The sequence below is a fragment of the Helianthus annuus genome, chromosome 12, assembly GCF_002127325.2.
Source record: "Helianthus annuus cultivar XRQ/B chromosome 12, HanXRQr2.0-SUNRISE, whole genome shotgun sequence".
Taxonomy (NCBI): Eukaryota; Viridiplantae; Streptophyta; class Magnoliopsida; order Asterales; family Asteraceae; genus Helianthus; species Helianthus annuus.
In genome coordinates this window covers 73370894-73389072 of record NC_035444.2, presented here as the reverse complement: position 1 = coordinate 73389072, position 18179 = coordinate 73370894, and the positions used below count along the sequence as shown (strand labels likewise).

General features: G+C 37.5%; 2 long non-coding RNA genes across 3 annotated transcripts; one reads left to right on the top strand and one right to left on the bottom strand.

Moving 5' to 3' along the window:
* Positions 1-3700: 3700 nt before the first annotated feature.
* LOC110895333 lies at positions 3701-11310 on the bottom strand. Of its 2 annotated transcripts, XR_004874212.1 has the most exons (6): positions 11059-11310; positions 10695-10956; positions 10075-10590; positions 9096-9183; positions 4699-5037; positions 3701-3808 (listed from the first exon to the last, which is right to left on the bottom strand). It is a non-coding gene; the product is annotated as an uncharacterized LOC110895333 (long non-coding RNA). The 2 variants fall into 2 exon arrangements; XR_002567076.2 differs by lacking the exon at positions 3701-3808 and having other exon boundaries at positions 4477-5037.
* Positions 11311-15749: 4439 nt separating this feature from the next.
* On the top strand, positions 15750-17945 carry LOC110896854. Its single transcript, XR_002568223.2, has 3 exons — positions 15750-16335; positions 16881-16934; positions 17723-17945. It is a non-coding gene; the product is annotated as an uncharacterized LOC110896854 (long non-coding RNA).
* Positions 17946-18179: the final 234 nt, after the last annotated feature.

The window sequence follows — 18179 nt, the reverse complement described above, 5'->3', positions numbered from 1 at the left end:
TTAAGAAAAAGATCACATATCAACTTATTGATTGAAGGGTTGTAAATGAACAAGATTCTCATCATTCACTCCCTCCAACTCATGCTTTATCTTGATAACGTATAAATAGGTAAAAAGTAATTAAAATATATTTTGGTTGTTTTTCCCTCAGATACGGAGATGCCTGATTTCGGTAGCGACGACGAGGCGGAGGTGGTAACCTTGGACAACAACTCTATTAGTGGGACGAGGTCACTATGGCTCATACTAATCATGATTGATGCCACTCCTGTCCAGACAAGGAAGATGAAGTATTCATGTTGAAGGTGCCCCTCCAGTTGGTATTGTTACGGGTTCTCTCCATTTCTATTTCATCTAACGTCGTGCCATTCCGCGAGTAATGACAACGGACGTTAGCACGTGGACCATCACGAAGGTCCCATCTATGTTAAAGGTAGGTAGACAGTATTGTCCCCTCTCTAACTGATCGTCTGCTTTGAATGAGAGAAAGCTAGGGTGACCATACAAGGCAATTTATTATTACGGGGGCTCACGTAATAACAACTTGTAGTGCATTGGAATTCTGGTGGACTCTGCGGGTCAAGCTAATGATCACTACTCGTTCACAATTCTTAAGTTGTTACTTGAGATTAAATTCTTCCATTCTTGGTAAAAGACTAACTGAGGTGGTTAGTATAACACCCTACAATACAATACAAAACAAGAAGACCACACGTATTGGTTCGCACCTAACATTCGATCTATATCACGAGTCGGTTGAGACTAGTCATTTAAACAAGCAAAATTGGTTATCCACCCAGGGAGGATTTTTCCTCAACATTCTAGAATTCTTGCACATGGGTTGGTTCCTTGGTGTCTACGGCACCTTATCTTATTTATTGGAAATGGATAGAATAAACTCCGTCGCTTGACATTTATCTTGTCCCACGGGATGGTATGGCATGAGCCATGCTGCAACTCCCTCATTACATTCTATTCGACATCTATGGAGATTCTAATGATCTCGTTGGAGCTCGTGAAGCTCAAGCGTTATTACTATATTCGTCGCATGGGCAAGTGCGGCCAAGGATTTTCCTACTTTGGACGATCGAGGTCCATGAAGTATGGAATACATACTATAAGGATGGAGGCAACCGTTTGGTTTCCCCTCCTCAACGAATTATTTCATGTTCCACTTAGACATATGGCCAATACACGCAAGAGGTACTATGTATTTTGGTTGAGGTTATTCGCGTTATCATTGTTTCCGGCACGTATAAACAATGTGATCTTGAGGTTTCTACGACTGGCTATATTCTTAATTCGTAGGCGCATGGTAGACTATATTTATCTAAATATGTCTAGATTCTTTTAATATCGTGTATTAAAAAGAACATGGCTCTGATAGGAAGGTCTACACCCAAAAGGGGGTTAACTAATCAGCATCTTACTGATTAAGTCGAATTAGAGTTCTTATGGAACAACATGAGGTTGCAGACATTGCACAACATGAGGTTAATCGAATCGACACTAGTAGCGGTATTGGTGGTACTGACGGTTCAAGTAGTTCAGGTCCCGATAGATCGGGAACAGGTGGCGGCGCCACACCTGAAGATGCGACCACACAAGTTTTTAATTCTAGGGATATCCCGGACTGTAAGTCGCGAGACCTCACTGGTACGAGAGGTGCGGTAAACTTTGTCAGCTAATTAGAAAAGATGGAGTCGGATAGCCATACCAGTAAATGTACTCCGGAGTAAACAATTACATAAGCGAAGCATCTCCTGCTGAATGCAACATTAACTTTGCGGAATCTCCAAGTACAAACTTTAGGGAGTGGGGTTGTCGTGGAAATAACTTGAGGATCTTATGCGAGAAGAATATTGCTCGTTGAATGAAGGACAAAGGTTGGAAACGGAATCCTGAAACCTAACTATGATTGGAGCCAATGTTGTTGGTTACATTCAACGCTTTCACGATCTCTCAAGGTTTGTTCCGTACTGGGTAACACCTGAACTCAAACGCATCGAGCGCTACATTTGGGGTTTAGTCCATGAGCTCCGAAGCATGATCAGATCATCACAACCTATCTCGATCACTCAAGTTGTCATTCATATCTTTTGTTCACTGACAAACTAGCAAGGACTAGACCCTTTAAGAGAAATTAACATTATGAATGATCTTATTGTGGCCACTCATTAAAGTTTGTATAAATAAAATAAAACAGTAAATTATGATTTTAGCCCCTTGTGGTTATATCACTTTTACCCTTTTAGTTAGGGCTGGCAATAAGTAACCTGTAGGTAACCTGCTAAGACACGATAACAAAAAAGTAAACTGTGATTTTTTACATTTTTAAAATAATCAAAATTTAAAAATTAGGATCCATTATTTCTCTTTCTAGGTGCATAAAATATACATCTGTCTTATAGACATTGGATATAAAGTAGTTAAACGAGTCGTATTCATGTTTAAAATTTTTGTTGTTCGCGTTATCAGATACATGTTAAACCTGCTAAGACACGATTTGCCAGCCCTACTTTTAGTCCAAAAAGGAATTCTTTTTAACATCTGAGCCCTCAACAACTTTTTTTTGTCACACCCCGAAATATCAGAGCTGGCGTGACTGGACCGGTATCTTCATTGCACAGCGGAAGCAAAAGGCTAAGACTTCTAAACAGTGAACGCCGCTAAGTACTCGAATTCTCATGGGTTCTCCTATTCCAACCGTTCCATAATTTTGAAAATGCAACCTGAGAAAGAACATGCGAAAAAGTCAACATAAAGTTGAGCGAGTTCATAGTTTGTTTTGAAAAGATTTAAAAGAAATCTTTTTGATAACCGGTTTCAAAGTTGTTGAGAAAATATAGTAAAATTATTTTCTTGGCATGATATATGAAAAACTGTGAGTCTAGCCCACAATAGTCTTTGTGCATTGCATGAGAGAGAATGGGCCGAGCCCAAACGAACCTTTGTAAGCAGGATCAGCGTGTCCTCTTACTTAGGTATAATTTGAAAAACGTTACCAAAGTTTGTAAATCCATGTATTTGTGAGTTTACATCAAATGAATCTTAAAAACATTTGAAAGTTCAGTTTATAAGTAGGTATGTAATGCGTCTATGAACATGTTGATCATTAATGTGTAGCTAAGACATTAATATGTGTGCCGACATAGGAAGCACTCAACCCGGCAGACGATTTAAGTGTCGATTCACTTCGACAGGGACACAAAAGCACTCGAAGTGGCCGCACAAGGACCGTGAGTGGGGCTCGCCCGTACCCGATAGATCTACCCCCTGTTCCGTGGTCCTTAAAAGGATTAATGGTGCCTAAGTTAGCGCCTATTCGCACGTGATCCAAGAGTTCATTCCATAGCTTAATCATACCCTAGTTAATATGTATTTCAAAAGAAAAAGGGGGAACATAAACCCATTGGGTTGTCTCGTTGTTCGTACACAGAACAACCCAGTCCCGTTGTAGTAACTAGGACATTCCTGTCACTAGTCATGAAAATTATGCGCGTTTGCGAGAAAACGCGTTTGTTTTATAAAACCGGTATGTTTAGTATAAACCTTTCGTAAACCATTCAAGTTCGTTGAAAATCATTTGCAACATGGTTTATAAATATGTGTTTTCGTTTATCGAAATATTGTTTGCTTTTGCAAAAACTTGCATGTCTTTCCACCCCCGAAAACATTTATAAAAATGTAAAACCGTAAAAGTGGGGGTTATGAACTCACCTTGACATTCCTTTGCAAAGCTATCTTAACGTGATTCCGTAGTGTCATCCCACGAACGTGATTTCACTAGCGTGCATCTATAGTACTCCTAACAGAGAATAACTATCAGTTTCTAATTTAAACGTAGTTAAACTACGTGTCCGAGCTCTACCGAATCGCTAACTAAACGATTCTACTAAGGTGTTATCGTGATTTAGAATAACCATCCTATAGTTATTTGATCCCGTTTATAATCGGGATAATACTAAGTCTCGAAAACGACTTGGTTTTACGGCGTCGTGTTAGTTGTCGCGAATAGAAATACGTAGAGGGGTAGCGGTACGTGTCGTGTTCGGTTTAGACGTTTGTAACGAATATTTTTTATAAGAATATTCGAAGTCTCGACACTTGAAATAAATATAAATAATTATATTCATTATGTTATATATTTTTCCGAACACTAGACTTTTGAAATACGATTTCCTAATCGTTGACGTTAAGAATAAATATAAAACATTATATTTATTTTATAAAATATTTTCGAATTTTGGGCGTTTGAAATAAATAAAATAAGGTTGAGTGTTAGTTGTTTAAAATAAAAGTAGGTAACATTTATTTCATAAGAGTTTTCGTTAACTAGTAATCGTCGCCAAAATAAATATGTCTTTATTTATTTTATAAGAAAACTCGAGTCTCGATAGGTGTCGTTTTTAGGATATAGATACATTCGTATTTCGGGTTTTTAACGGAAACGGACAGAGTTTCCTCTGTTTTTGGAATAACCCCGACAACTCAAGTTGTCGTTATTTGTCAAAATTCAACAATCACTCAACAAACATTATATATACTTTACGTTAAATATATCGAAACGTCGAATACGAAGCAAAATCGCTAAATGTAAAAACGCTAGTTAGTCGGGTCGAGCTCGGTTCGCGTATACTAAATAAAATTCTGAAATCTGTATCAATCTAATCTAACTTTCGCGTCTTAAAACTTTACCGCGTCTCGTGTTGACTGAGTTTGACCTCAGTTAACCGAGTTGACTGGCTTTGACCGTCATTGACTGCTGTTGACCCGAGTTGACTCGGGTTTGACCGATTTAACCCGGCTGACCCGTTTGGCTGAGTTGACTCGAACCCGCATCTCGAACCAAGACCCGAACCGGAACCAAATCAGTTCGTGAAATGAGTGAACCAAGTTGACCCAAAACAACTTGACAATAGCCACCACCATCACCGTCGCCGTCGGCCGGCCCGGAGCCGCCGGCGCCGGCTGCCACCATCCGCTGTCGTTGCTACCGTTGCCAAACCCAAATGTGCGTGTTTGCAAGCCGTTAACCTTTATAAAAATGTAGGCACACGTAAAAATATATAAAGGTTAAACAAGATCATATTTAAATGTATATTATAATATTTTATGCATGAAAATGATTATCTCAACATTTTCTAGTCATCCGATTAGTCATCATCTACGTTCTTGTGTGTTGGGTTAACTCGTATAGGACCCAGTAATTTCTAATAATTACCAATGCAAGATGTAACTTCAATGGACTTTGCTATTCATGTGACGACCAAATAAATAAATTTAAGTCTAAAGCTTAAGATCATGATGCGTGCGAGATTCTGGCGCGTGAGGATGTTAGCCTAATCTGCCGGTTGTCACATTCTCCCCCTGTTACAGAAATTTCGTCCTCGAAATTTGTTCTACGTTATCTCCTCGGAGTTGTGCCGTTCCTAGGTAAGTCCGAATAATACCAGAATGAATGACCACGTAATCAAATCAAGACTTATTCGGATTACGTGGGTGTAAAGACATTTTGCATCTATAAGAACCCAATGGTTCAGCTGAGTTTGTTCCAGAAATCGATGTCAAGTGAACGAAGCATAGTGATACTGTCACCAATGTTACCAAGTTTATGGGGTTCAACAAAAGAGGAAATTCAACCAGTGGAATTCCAAATGAACGTTCACTAACTGCAAATCAAATTTTTTGAAACAATAGAATTTACTACCAACGGAACCTAGCGTTGGTTGTTGTATAAGTGAAACTCGAATGCAACAAACTTAAATAAGTAGAATCATAAAAATGATTTATCAACTCTTGAACCATTAAATGAATAAAATCAATGTGTTGCAAGGATACACCGAAATGAAATACAACCGAACCTGGTGTATCATCGTCTTAATACATAGTTGCATTAAGACTATTTAAATGATTAGCCAAGCAAAGAGCGTACGTAGTTTTGCATAAAACAATCGATCATGATTAGCGCAAGCTACACGTTTATACTGACACCACAAGGTGTCGTAGTGAATGAAATAATTCAATAATAGCGGTGATTGAACAAGTATCACCTGTGTTTTGCATGAAACGCTCGATTATGATTAGCCCAAGCTACAAGTTTATACCGACACCACAAGGTGTCGTAGTGATTGAAATAGTTCAATAATAGCGGTGATCAAACAAATATCCCCGTGTTTGAAATCAAATGAAGGCTCAACGAAGTAAATTTGAATGCTTGTTCCAACAAATCTCATAGGATTTTTAATTGATAATGAAACAAATAAACAATGTTTTCGATCGAAGATGGAAAGCAATGAATATCACAAAATGTTCGATCGATGTTGAAAGAACCGTTAAGAGGTACAACGAAATACGAAATGAATTTGTGTACCATTATCTTAACACGCGATTGCATTAAGATTGCTTTAATATGATAAATCAACAGAGCGGATTTAATAACAATAAACAAATAGATAAATAATTAAATCCATACATGATGTGTGTAAACGAGGTTAGCGCAAGATTCAAATTTGTGAAAAATGCCACCACAAGGTGATCGTGATCAAAGAAACGATTCACTGAAATCGAAGACCAAACAAGCCTGTTACGATTCAAGGCAAATGAAGTGCTTGTTGGGGTTATTTCGAATATGATGGCCTCAATCCATCATATGGAATCTTGAATCGAATATATATATATATATATATATATATGTATATTGTGAGCAAGTTCAAACAATTGAACTTGGTTGAAACATAATCTACAATGAATTCACGTATCAATACGAAAGTTTTGACATGCCCACAACGAAAAACAATGTATGTAGCTTGAAAAGAAAGGAGTTTCAACGAGTTTCGTTGACTCGATATCAAAGAGTCAGCATTTTGCAATAATACGAGCCATCTAGATCACAATGCAAAGATTGAGTATAGCGAAATAATATATGAGATGTTGACAAACAACCATTCGAAGTGAAACCACATGCGTAACAAACAATGCATGTGTAGCGTACCAATTTGTCAAGAAATAAACAAATGAGTGTTCGTTATCATGAAATAAAATCTTCGTGATGCAATGGCTATTAAGGGGAAGTAGAAATGTAAAAAGAATCTACTCCCTAGATGCAAAAGTCAGAATTTCAATAAAGAAATTTAAGGACTTTACCTGGAATTTCGTGTGATAACCGTTGTTAAGTGACATTACCATGGAATGTCGAACATAGCATATCCGCCATAAATGAAATAGGGGGAATGCGAGGACGTGTGACTTCCTTTGCAGCGCCAACCATTGTGAGTCCCTTCCGACTAAGTATCAACCTTTGTGAAATCTTGTGAAAACTTCTCTCGCTGACGAGATTAGCATCGTTGTTGTCGTGACCATTTGTGGTTTCCCCAAGGCCTTGCCTCGAAAGTCGTGTGTGATGTACTCCGGTGTTCGCTGACGCATAGTTTAAGTTTTATGTATACTTGTGCACTAACGTTTCGTTCTGCGTAGAATGTGATGTGCTCCGACATCTGTCAACGTATAGTTAGAGTTTTCATGTATTCGTGTGCATTGGCGTTTCGTTCCGCGTAGGTTACCTGCTCGGGTAAGTAAGATAACATAGACGAGATAATATAATGGCGTCTGCCCGAGTTGTTAGTCACTGTTTCTAAGTGAGGACCTTTAATGAGTTTCGACATAAGCTTTCCAAAGGTCCTATACGCGTGTTATCAAAACCTTCCAGGTTTTGCTTACTGTGTGTAATTGTTTCGTGTATCGTGTATCAACTCAACACCTGTGTATGTTTAAAATCAAAACAGTTGACTCACTGTTCTTGGAAACGGTTGGAACCCATATTCAAGTCTTAGGCGTTCTGTATGTGTTCAAGCCTTAATAATCTAAGTCCCCAGAGGAAAGTGAGGTTAGAGCCTAGGTATCTCTACAGAAACCTAATTCGCTGAAACCTATAGCTCTGATACCAATCTGTCACACCCCGAAATATCAGAGCTGGCGTGACTGGACCGGTATCTTCATTGCACAGCGGAAGCAAAAGGCTAAGACTTCTAAACAGTGAACACCGCTAAGTACTCGAATTCCCATGGGTTCTCCTATTCCAACCGTTCCATAATTTTGAAAATGCAACCTGAGAAAGAACATGCGAAAAAGTCAACATAAAGTTGAGCGAGTTCATAGTTTGTTTTGAAAAGATTTAAAAGAAATCTTTTTGATAACCGGTTTCAAAGTTGTTGAGAAAATATAGTAAAATTATTTTCTTGGCATGATATATGAAAAACTGTGAGTCTAGCCCACAATAGTCTTTGTGCATTGCATGAGAGAGAATGGGCCGAGCCCAAACGAACCTTTGTAAGCAGGATCAGCGTGTCCTCTTACTTAGGTATAATTTGAAAAACGTTACCAAAGTTTGTAAATCCATGTATTTGTGAGTTTACATCAAATGAATCTTAAAAACATTTGAAAGTTCAGTTTATAAGTAGGTATGTAATGCGTCTATGAACATGTTGATCATTAATGTGTAGCTAAGACATTAATATGTGTGCCGACATAGGAAGCACTCAACCCGGCAGACGATTTAAGTGTCGATTCACTTCGACAGGGACACAAAAGCACTCGAAGTGGCCGCACAAGGACCGTGAGTGGGGCTCGCCCGTACCCGATAGATCTACCCCCTGTTCCGTGGTCCTTAAAAGGATTAATGGTGCCTAAGTTAGCGCCTATTCGCACGTGATCCAAGAGTTCATTCCATAGCTTAATCATACCCTAGTTAATATGTATTTCAAAAGAAAAAGGGGGAACATAAACCCATTGGGTTGTCTCGTTGTTCGTACACAGAACAACCCAGTCCCGTTGTAGTAACTAGGACATTCCTGTCACTAGTCATGAAAATTATGCGCGTTTGCGAGAAAACGCGTTTGTTTTATAAAACCGGTATGTTTAGTATAAACCTTTCGTAAACCATTCAAGTTCGTTGAAAATCATTTGCAACATGGTTTATAAATATGTGTTTTCGTTTATCGAAATATTGTTTGCTTTTGCAAAAACTTGCATGTCTTTCCACCCCCGAAAACATTTATAAAAATGTAAAACCGTAAAAGTGGGGGTTATGAACTCACCTTGACATTCCTTTGCAAAGCTATCTTAACGTGATTCCGTAGTGTCATCCCACGAACGTGATTTCACTAGCGTGCATCTATAGTACTCCTAACAGAGAATAACTATCAGTTTCTAATTTAAACGTAGTTAAACTACGTGTCCGAGCTCTACCGAATCGCTAACTAAACGATTCTACTAAGGTGTTATCGTGATTTAGAATAACCATCCTATAGTTATTTGATCCCGTTTATAATCGGGATAATACTAAGTCTCGAAAACGACTTGGTTTTACGGCGTCGTGTTAGTTGTCGCGAATAGAAATACGTAGAGGGGTAGCGGTACGTGTCGTGTTCGGTTTAGACGTTTGTAACGAATATTTTTTATAAGAATATTCGAAGTCTCGACACTTGAAATAAATATAAATAATTATATTCATTATGTTATATATTTTTCCGAACACTAGACTTTTGAAATACGATTTCCTAATCGTTGACGTTAAGAATAAATATAAAACATTATATTTATTTTATAAAATATTTTCGAATTTTGGGCGTTTGAAATAAATAAAATAAGGTTCGAGTGTTAGTTGTTTAAAATAAAAGTAGGTAACATTTATTTCATAAGAGTTTTCGTTAACTAGTAATCGTCGCCAAAATAAATATGTCTTTATTTATTTTATAAGAAAACTCGAGTCTCGATAGGTGTCGTTTTTAGGATATAGATACATTCGTATTTCGGGTTTTTAACGGAAACGGACAGAGTTTCCTCTGTTTTTGGAATAACCCCGACAACTCAAGTTGTCGTTATTTGTCAAAATTCAACAATCACTCAACAAACATTATATATACTTTACGTTAAATATATCGAAACGTCGAATACGAAGCAAAATCGCTAAATGTAAAAACGCTAGTTAGTCGGGTCGAGCTCGGTTCGCGTATACTAAATAAAATTCTGAAATCTGTATCAATCTAATCTAACTTTCGCGTCTTAAAACTTTACCGCGTCTCGTGTTGACTGAGTTTGACCTCAGTTAACCGAGTTGACTGGCTTTGACCGTCATTGACTGCTGTTGACCCGAGTTGACTCGGGTTTGACCGATTTAACCCGGCTGACCCGTTTGGCTGAGTTGACTCGAACCCGCATCTCGAACCAAGACCCGAACCGGAACCAAATCAGTTCGTGAAATGAGTGAACCAAGTTGACCCAAAACAACTTGACCTATGTAGCACGGGGACTCCATTTATGTGGCCGTACCCGTCTCGGGTACTTGTCGGGGACGGAAACACCATGGGTACTCGTCGGGGACGTTTCCTAAACGTTTCCAATGTCGGGGACGTATCTGGTAGAAGTATCCAGCCCGTTTCCATTTTTTAGGGGTTTTACCCTTTCAAATTCCACAACCGGCCATTAAATAAATAGACCTATCATATTCGGCTTCTCTAATCTCTAAACTCTCAAGTCTCATCATCTCTAATTCTCTATCGATTGCCGATCTCTCACTAGATGAACCAGAATCTGAAAATGATTTGATTATTGATAATTAATTACCTTTGGAAGATGTAGTATTTTTGGAATTTGTTTAATGTATTTTTATTTTTTTATATTTTTTATTGCCGTACCCGTATCTTGGAATTTTGAGTTTTGCCGTTCCTCGTTCCCGTATCGTCCCCGTACCCCGATCCCGTACCCGTTCCAGTGCTACTTAGAACTTGACAATAGCCACCACCATCACCGTCGCCGTCGGCCGACCCGGAGCCGCCGGCGCCGGCTGCCACCATCCGCTGTCGTTGCTACCGTTGCCAAACCCAAACCCAAACCATCACCTCCGTTCTCGTCGCTGTCGGTTGGCCCTAGCATCGTCGGTGGCGATTCCTGTTCCACCTGAACCACACGCAAAACCCGCCGGAAAAACGTGGATCGAACCGGATCTTGAAAGATCTAAAAAGAACTGAGATGAAAAAGAACGAATAGACCAAAACTTACCGGAGTGGACTCTCGAGCTGCGGCTTGTCGGAGACCAAGCTACCTTCCTCGTTGCTCGAACAGAAAAATGGATGCCGGAAATGGATTTGGGAGGTTCAGTTTAGGGGGTACGCGCCGGAGAACGGCCGTCGCGGCTCCACCGTGGCCGGTCACCGGTGAGAGAGAGAGAGAACGAACTGGGTGTGTGTGTTTAAGTGGTGAATGAGGAAATGGATAAGAGTAGGTTCCTTTATGCTTTCATAGCAAAGACATGGTATGGCCTTTGTATTATTTAAATTAAGGCTACACATTACTTGCACACAAGAATAATATGATGGCATTTTTGTCATGTCTGTCTTTTCTTTTTACTACTACTGGTGTTGAATGAAGATATTGGTAAGAAATTACAAAGTCTTACAAAGCTTGGCATGAACTAACATAATAATGCTACACATATTAAATAAAAAAAATAAAAAAAAAGATAACAAAGTGGCCGATAAAGCCAAACCAACGATTTTTTTTTTTTTGTTTGTAGAAATGAGTACAAATTGGTTGGTTGTCCAGGTTATTTGTTTGCGTAGACAACTAGTTGTTTTTTTTTTTTTTTGAAATATATTAGGAATAGGAATTACAAGTGATGGATTAGTGACAACAAGTGATGGATTAGTGGTATCCCTACATAAACGGTTTTGTAGGATTACAGGAACCGAATTTTGTGATCAAAATAATAGGATTGGGTCTTGAGACTTAAGAAATAATTAGGACGTCTAATGGGTAGAAATTTAATAAAACCCAAATGTGCGTGTTTGCAAGCCGTTAACCTTTATAAAAATGTAGGCACACGTAAAAATATATAAAGGTTAAACAAGATCATATTTAAATGTATATTATAATATTTTATGCATGAAAATGATTATCTCAACATTTTCTAGTCATCCGATTAGTCATCATCTACGTTCTTGTGTGTTGGGTTAACTCGTATAGGACCCAGTAATTTCTAATAATTACCAATGCAAGATGTAACTTCAATGGACTTTGCTATTCATGTGACGACCAAATAAATAAATTTAAGTCTAAAGCTTAAGATCATGATGCGTGCGAGATTCTGGCGCGTGAGGATGTTAGCCTAATCTGCCGGTTGTCACATTTTTCTAACCCTTTTGGCCCCCAACGTCTTTTTTTCTAACCATTTTGAACCCTAAAAGTAAAGGGATGGGGTTAGTGTTAGGGGCCAAAGGGGTTAGAAAAAAAGACGTTATGGGCTCAGATGTTAAGGTAGTGTTTGGTATGAGGTAATGGAGGATGGAATGGAATAATCCATTCAAGGGTAATGAAAAAAGAAGTGTTTGGTTGACCATGTGAATGGAATAAAGCATTACATACCCCATTCCATTCCTTCTAAAATTGTTGAAATCTATTCCTGGCCTACCCCCAGTTTTTTTTCATTCCGTTCAATAAGAAAAGGTTGTTTCTCTATTTTGCCCCCTTCTTCACCGATTATCCCTCCCTTTCCATCGTTATCTGATCTGCACATCCTCTAAACAAGGAATGGATTATGATTTTGGTTATATATATCGCCATCTTCATAGAGCGTCACTCCTCTGGAACCCTAATTTGCCCAGTTCATTGTTATTTTCGTCATCAGACACGAAATCAGGTAAATTATTTATTTATTTGTTCAATTCTTCTGATATTATCATCCCAAACTTTCACTGAATGAATGGTGAACTAGCAATATCACTTCCCGGAGCTGGCATAAAAGCAAAGCCACATATAGAGTCGCGTGTAAAGACAACGAAGAGTGATTGGTCTGCTGTGCATGATATGCTAGCATGGAACAATACAAGTGATTTTGGTTGGGATTACAATAATGGCATGCTTGAGGCTCCCCCGCCTGTTTGGCAAGCTTATATACAGGTAATTCATAATCATTTATGATTGTAGCCTTTTCTAATATTTGTTTTCATATTATTATTTTATGTCTTATTAACTTCGATCATGATGATGTGGCTTGTTAGGTGCACAAAAATGCCGCAAAATGGAGATCCAAGAAATTTCCTCATTACTGGGACTTATGTATTGTGTTTGGCAAGGATCGGGCAAATGGGAGAGATGCCCAAACAGCCGCTGATATTATATCCGATATGACCAGAGAAGAACGGTAGAGGCTACTGGGTATGGACTAGATGATGTGGATCTTAATCAACCACTAAATAGCCATTCATATGAAGCTTCTAGAGAAGACTCAAGTATACAACGAAAGAGGAAGAAGCGCAACAGCTGGGATCCTCTAATGAGTAGCTTGAAAGAGTCGATTGAAATAATTGGTGCGGAGATTAGGGAGGCTACAAATATTTTCAATAGAGTTTTTGGAACTGAGAGCAATAGAGAGGAATTACATAACAATCTTTTTGCGGATATGAACAAAGTTGTGGGTTTGACTACTCGTGAATGTGACAAGGCTGTATGTAAGCTCGCACAAAATGAAGAGTTGATGGTAATCTTTTTAGGGTTGATGAAGAACGCAAATTTGGATGGGTAAAGACTATGCTTGAAGATATTGCTTGACGTGATATAGATGACTTTTGGATTATTTTTATTTTTTTAATTTGCAGATCTTGGATGATTTTTAATTATTTTGGTTGGAAACTTTTGAATAAATTTTGAATTATGTTAGTTAAATATATTCAGTTTCTCATAATATATATTTATTATAATTTTTAATGGAAAATTTTGTGAAAACTAGTAATTTTTCTTTATTTTTCAGACAAGGGTATTGCTGTCATTTTCAATGAATTGTATTCCATTCATTCGTCTTTTTTTGCATACCAAACAACACAAAGTAATGTATCATTCCATTCTTATAGGTTAACCAAACATGACCATGGAAAGGTAATGACCCATTTCATTCCCTTGCCCATTCCATTCCTTTGTCCATTCCATTCACTCGTCCATTCCATTACCCAATACCAAACAGACCCTAAAAGATTCCTTTTTGAGCTAAAAAGATAAAAGTAATATAACCACAGGAGCCATAATCGTAATTTACTCAAAATAAAAAGAAAAGTTTGTGGGTTATACAAGTGGAAAACAAAAACGGTACAACCAAGTGGGATTTCCATCTGTTACAACTTCTGAATGAATGGCATTCACTTCAACTTATTTATGTCATATTAAATTACCCACGCATTTTAACCTAATTAAACGTGCTTTTTTAACGGCAATTTGGATCACTCATATTCATTCCTAGTTAAAAGTGTTTTTTAACGGCAATTTTGATCACTCATGTTCATTTTTACTAGGCTATAACGCTTATACACCAATTCAGAAGGAAACTCAATCTGGAAAAAAGCCCCTTTACGGATTCAAACCCAGAACCTCATGGTCTGAATCCTTATCCCACCCCTAAAATGCTACTAGTCTATAATGTCATGGGCTAATTATTGATTCCTTTTTATATTATATGCATATTAAAATAAAAATTCCGTTAACTAAAAAAATCCACAATTATTTTATTTATTAAATAACCCATGTCTTTTAATCAAATTTATATTATGTATTATTTTTAATACCACTATTCTAAACTACAAAAGATCGTGGTGTTACAAAAACTACCAAATATCGTCCCATTCCTATATACGATATCATATTCACAATATTCATATTAAGTGAATAGAGTAGCTACTACGATAATATAACGAGTGTTCTAAATTTGATAGTTGTTATATGTGCATTTATTGTCATTAAATGTACATTTTGTGTATAAATTGATTCCAGTTTAGATGATAACACTAAACTCTTTTTTTTGAAGTTCAAAATGGGTATTTTAAAGAAACTTTGTTACCTTTTCATCGTATTATCTTGGTTCACTTCCTTTTCCATAACTCCTTCCATGTCATGTTTTCTTACGATCCCATGGTTTGTCGATATACGTAATGGAATCCCTAATTCAACAATCAGTGTTCATGTGAAATCAGGAGATGATGATCTCGGGGTTCACGACATCGCTTATGACAACAGTTATAATTTTCATTTCTGTGATAATGTAATTCATAGTACGCTTTACTGGGCTGATATTTCTTATGGAAGCAAGTTTGTCCATTTTAATGTTGTTGATGCTAAAGTAAAGAAAATAATTACTTGGACAATTTTCATGAAAAGTCATGCTTATTGGTTGATGAAAGAAGACGGGTATTACCTAACGAACAAGTCAAGAGGTTACGATGATCCAGCATGGAAATTAATGGGAAAATGGTAAATGCTTTGAGCATTGGTATTGTTTACCAATAAAGGATTATAATGAAATAAGTTTACTTTGATATTATATTTTTCGATTCTTCAGGTCGTTACTTGATTTAATCCGTATATGTTTGTAACACCCCAAAAATGTGTTTATATGACTAGATTGTTTTATTTTGTTTATAGTGTTTTAGCATGAAGCATGATGTCTAGGAAAAGTTAACATAGTTATGATATTGTTAACTTTTACCATAGAATAAATAAAGTTATGAATGAAATAATATACTAATTAAACATGGGGGACTAAATGATAACATAGGGGAAAGTTTGAAACATAAAAGGAAAAATATAAGAGAAAATTACGAAATTATTGGTTGATCAAGAGGGTTTTCAATTTTGTCACCCTCCTGCGTCCTTGGAAGGACCACTCAGCACAGGAATAGTCCGCATGTTATGTTGATGCGTCCATGTCACTAGAGCTGACACGGGTCCGACAGACCACTCCTGTGCGTCGGCGGACCACTCCCGTGCGTCGGCGGACCACTCCCATTTTGGCTGACTCTTCAGATATACCGACGGACCACTCCCGTTCGTCGCGGACCACTCCCGTGCGTCGGCAGACCACTCCCATTTTGGCTGACTCTTCAGATAGACCGACGCCCGTGCGTCGCGGACCACTCTGGTGCGTCGGCGGACCACTCCCGTGTGTTGGCGAACCACTCCCATTTGGGCAGACCACTCCCATTTTCGGTAGACCACTCCCATTTTGGCTGACCACTCCCGTGTGTCAGCGGACCACTCCCGTGCTCAGAGGTCCTTCCAAGGACGCATGAGAGTGTCAAAATTGAAAACCATGTTGGTCAAAAGACAATTTCGTAATTTTCCCAATATATCATGCAAAAATTAAGTCTGTGTATGTGTGCGCGTGGTTAAGAGGGAGAAAGGAGAAGAAAATAGTTCTTCATCTTACATCAATAAAATTCAGCAATTGGTAAAAGAAAATGGATGGATCATATGCATGAACCCTAATATTGATCAACTAAGCTTTTGCAACAAAAGGTAAGTCAAAATTCTGATTTTGGTGGGGTTTGATGTTTGAGGATAGATAAAAAAAATTACTAATCTTTGATGTATAAGTGGAATGACACAATTGATGTAGAAGTATGTTTAGGAAATGTTTACGGATGCTTAATTTTGTTCAATGATTATCACATGGATGAAGTGGGTTTTGTAATAAGATCATACATACCACATGGGGTTTTGGGTTACAATTGGATCCTTGGCTAATTGACTCGAATTTGAAATTATGATTATTGTTAAAAGCTTGATATGGTAGCATGGTGATTGAGAAATTTATGTAAAGAAAATCTGGATGAAATGATATGAAAAGAGGAGGTAACAAGACATTTAGGAATGTTGCACACCAAGTGTTCGATGAAAAGCCTTAGATAAGAAATTTTGAAGTTTTGTTTAATTACTACTTAATGACCATGCTTTGTGTATGAAGAATTCGCATATGAGTAGAATATAATGTAATCATACCAAATCATGTATGCGGATTGAATGAATCATATAAAAACTAAGTATGAACGGGTCATGTGTAGAGATGAAGGAAGAAGTGTCGAGCCACACGAAGCAACAAGGAGCCCAAGACCAAGGTAAGTACTTGTTATGATTCAAGACTTTACTCGTAATATTCATGTTTGTATTTATAACATGAGAAAATTGTAGTATGTGTAGTAATCTTGTATTATGAAGTTGATCCGGTACGAACGGGTCAACGAACTAGAATGTATTGTCTAAAATGGTTATGAAGTTGATCCGGTACGAACGGGTCAACGAACTAGAATGTATTGTCTAAAATGGTTATAAAGTTGATCCGGTACGTACGGGTCAACGAACTAGAATGTATTGTCTAAAATGGTTATAAAGTTGATCCGGTACGAACGGGTCAACGAACTAGAATGTATTGTCTAAAATGGTTATGTAGTTGATCCGGTACGAACGGATCAACGAACTAGAACGTATTGTCTAAAATGGTTATGAAGTTGATCTGGTACGAACGGGTCAACGAACTAGAATGTGATATCCTAAATGGTTATGTAGTTGATCCGGTACGAACGGGTCAACAGACTAGAAGGAAATGCTTAGAATGGTCATTTAGTTGATTTCGTTATAAATGGGTCGAATGAACTAGAACGAAATACTTAAAGAATGTTTATATAATTGACCCGTTGTGAACGGGTGGAACAAATTACAATTTGACTATTATATGAGCGACTAATGGGTTGAATCAATGTAGACGGGTAAATCAAGTTAGTGTAATCAAAGGGGAATAAACATGGAATTATAATGGAAATAATGAAAATCGGAGAATGTCACGTTTGATAGAAGTAGGATCGTATCTTTCTTTCACTTAACAAATAAATCTTTTGTTATGTTGTAGGTAAAACCGCACTTTGAGCGGACTCGCGATGCTTGGAACGAACACACGCGCAAGCTTCCTTCTTGCCCTTAATGCGCTTCCGAAATAACTTATGTTATGGGTCAAAACGTTTGGTTGTCTATATAGTTAAAATCTAGTGATTAATTATGTTCCAAAACATGTACTTTATAATTTTTGTAAAATGGTAAATGGTTAAATCTGGCGTTAAGAACTTAGCTTTGTATATTTTGATCAAATATTTAAGTAAAGTTTAAAAGTTCAAAATTGGTCGTAAATTTCATTTAACATTTGGTTTGACCGCTTGAAAGATTTGGCCGTTATTAAAGTATTTATCATTTAGATTTCTTAAGAAGTCTGATATTAAAGTATTTACTATTTAAGTATATGATCAAGAAAAATGGGTGATAACTTCCGCCGTATTAATTGCAATTTTTATTGCCCTTCATAACTGGTCAAA